This window comes from Mustela putorius, unplaced genomic scaffold (assembly GCF_011764305.1).
Source record: "Mustela putorius furo isolate JIRA1106 unplaced genomic scaffold, ASM1176430v1.1 tig00003929_pilon_pilon_pilon, whole genome shotgun sequence".
NCBI lineage: Eukaryota > Metazoa > Chordata > Mammalia > Carnivora > Mustelidae > Mustela > Mustela putorius.
The window spans coordinates 84,692-88,208 of NW_025422074.1; positions in this window are offsets into that span (position 1 = coordinate 84,692).

Here is a 3,517-nt window from a genome sequence, read left to right on the forward strand (position 1 = left end):
GGTGGTGAAGATAGGAGGGAGGATCTCCGACTCATTTGTCAGTGGCATCGGGATAGGCCAGGCCTTCACCAGCGCCCACATCTGTCACTGGCTCGCCTCTATCGTGCTGTCCTGGCTCAGGATCATCACCATCGTCATCCACAGTCTCCATTGCCACCATCCTCGTGAGCCTCTCAGGAACCCACACTGGAGTTGCAGCATCCTGTGGAAAAACACAGAGAGATCCTCGGTGCGACCGGAGCACCGGGTCCGGGCCTTTCCATATCCCGGTAAGGATATCTTTCCATTTAACCATCATCTGTGACTGCTTATGCTGGCCCCAGTGCCTTTCTGTGGCGGACAGGCCATCCGTATCTAGCGTCAGAAAATTTAAAATAAATGTTACTAAATTGGTGAGATCTCTGGGGGTGGTGTATTCTTCCCCTACTCCCCCTCTTTTTATTTTTTGTAATGTGGTCTTGAAGGTTAAGTGGGCTCTCTCCACTATTCCTTGCTCTTGTGGATTATAAGGGATTCCTGTGCTATGTTGAATACCATAGCAGGCTAAAAAGCTCTTGAATGTTTTAGATGTATAAGCAGGCCCATTATCTGTTTTTAAACTTTTAGGTACACCCCAGCATGCAAAGCTTCGTATACAATGGGTTATTACATTTTTAACATTTTCTCCTCTTAGTGGTGTGGCCGTTACTATTCCTGAGCAAGTATCTATGGACAGATGCAGGTATGTCTGAAGTCCAAAGGATGGAACATGTGTCACATCCATCTGCCACAAATGACTGGGGAGCAGGCCTTTAGGGTTAACACCCCATGAGGGCATTGGAAGATGTACAGAACAATTACCACAACTTCGCACAATCTCCCGCGCGTTTGCTCTGGATATGTTAAAACGCATTTTCAAGGTATCAGCGTTCACGTGCCATTTTCGATGATAGCTCTTTGCTTCTTCTATAGTACAACAGAGATCAAACTTAGCATTTGCATCTTCCAAGTTGTTACCTTCTGTCAAAGGTCCGGGCAGCCCCGAATGAGCTCTAACATGGCCAATATAAAAGGGTGCGTATCGGGCTCTTATGACATTTCTTAGGTCTGATAATAATAAGGAAATGGAAGACTGAGATGGAGAAATAATAGCTGTTTCTATTGAGTGAGTAACAGCGACTGCATATTTACTGTCTGATATTATGTTGAGGGGTGTGTCTGCAAATAACTGTAGGACCACAGTAATTACCAGCAATTCTGTCCTTTGTGCTGTGTCTGCCGGTACCACCACAGGTGTTACTTGTCCATCTATAACATACGCACCCGTTCCAGCTTTGCTACCATCAGTGAAAACAGTGGTAGCTCCTGCTAAAGGTTCTAAGCGACATACCTTTGGACATATGAAATATGTTTCTTTACAGAAGTCAATTAGAGGATGAGAGGGATAGTGATTATCAAACTTTACAGGGTAAGAAGTCACTAAAATAGCCCAGTCATCATTGGAATTTACAAGGATTGATTTTGTATTTTCCATTCCAAATACTGTCCCCCTGATAGTACAGCTTTAGCTAAATTTCCCCAATCTTCAGGAGTGAGGTAAAGGCTCCCCACAGCTTCTGCCAGGGAAATTGTGAAAGCAGCCTGTGGCCCGTATTGCATAAACGCCTCTTTAAGCTGTTTTACCAGTTTAAAGTCTAAGGGCTGATGATACCTCTGCTGGTTCTGATCTTCCATAACAGGAAAAAACCCTTTTCCGGGACTGAGTACCTCCCTCCGGTCGGGGGCAGCTATGTACATAGCAGACAACATGGCGCTTGCGCCTGTGGCTAAACAGAGGACTTGCACACCACCTGAAAGATGATTGGCTATGCCCAGAACAGGAAGCCCTAGGTCGCTGCGTGCTTTTTATCATGCTATCAGGCTTCCTTTCACATGTCCAGTCTGCTGATGGGAGGGGAGGGGATACAAATAGGGGTAAAGATCCGGGTAAGGAGAGAACAATAAAGATTCGCAAGCTTGTCACTCCTTGTCTCCGGGTCGTTCTTGCTGGCGAGAGCGACACATGGGTGTATCGGTAAACATACTTGATGCTTTATCAAAAGACTGTACCATAGAAAAACACATTTTTACAAAGTAGAAAATGTATCAATAAATTTCAGGTCTAAAGAATTCCAGTGTAACACACAGTTCACAACTGGTTACTACTTAGTTTTCATTAGACACTAAGGTTTCTAAGTGTTAAAATTCTGCTAAATGTAATTAAGACTGATGGAGATAGGAGCACCTGGGTGGCTCAGTGGGTTAAGCCTCTGCCTTCGGCTCAGGTCATGATCCCAGGGTTCTGGGATCCAGCCCCACATGGGCTCTCTGCTCAGCAGGGAGCCTGCTTCCCCATCTCTCTCTGCCTGTCTTTCTGCCTACTTGTCATCTCTGTCTGCCAAGTAAATAAATAAAATCTTAAAAACAACAAAAAAAAGACTGACGGAGATAATGAAAGCAACTTTGCAGGGGGAAAAATGTGCTTTTGATGAGAAAGATATAAGGAATGGGAATTCATTTTGTTGAGGTGGGGGAGGTAATTTTGTCCTAAAATAAAACTTGTAGTTTAGAGAGAAAAGCTTAGGCCAAAGCTGAATGAGGGAAAAAAAAAAAAAAAAGCTATAGAAGGATTATGAAAGGAAATCATTGGGAAAGAATTTTATGTATGGTCAGGACTAATGTTGAAATAAAAGGATTTTTTAAAAATTTTATTAAATTTTAAAATTATTTTTTAATAAACATATAATGCATTTTTATCCCCAGGGGTACAGGTCTGTGAGTCGCCAGGTTTACACACTTCACAGCACTCACCATAGCACATACCCTCCCCAATATCCATAACCCCGCCCCCGTCTCCAGAACCCCCTTCCCCCAGCAGCCCTCAGTTAGTTTTGTGAGATTAAGAGTCACTTCTGTTTTTTCATTTAAGATGGGTTTTCCCAATACTCCTGACTCTAAGTGGATATTGGCAGAAATGCACATTTGGCGATAAAAGCATTGATGTGTTCAGGTATATCTAGAAGTCCTGGGGTTACCCAAAGTTTTAATATGTCCGACCAGATATCTAGGCAGAAACTTGCATGCATTGATGGGTCAGTCTTTGTTTCATTAAAACAAATGTAGCAGATCATTCAGAACAATCCAAAGTGAACACAGGCTGAGAGAGACTTTGCTGGGAGCAAGGCCAGGTCATTGGTCCCAAGCAGGAAAATGCTAGGGAGCTGCAGGACAGGGTGTATGTGGTGGGATCCACAGTGTCCTTTAGGAGAATGTAATCTGACTCTTATACTTCTCAGTGATTCCCTGGTCATATTGAGGGATCAGGAGAAGAAAAGCATGCAGAAGCTGGCATGTCATTCATGGGGAGGGGCCTGTGTCTGGGCCCTGTGACCCTGTGCCTCCGAGGTGTCCTGTGACTCATGCAGACATGAAGGAGGCCGCTGTGCTGAGGTGGGAAGGGTCTGGTCCTGTGGGCAGAGCAGGCTGGGAATGTTTCCAA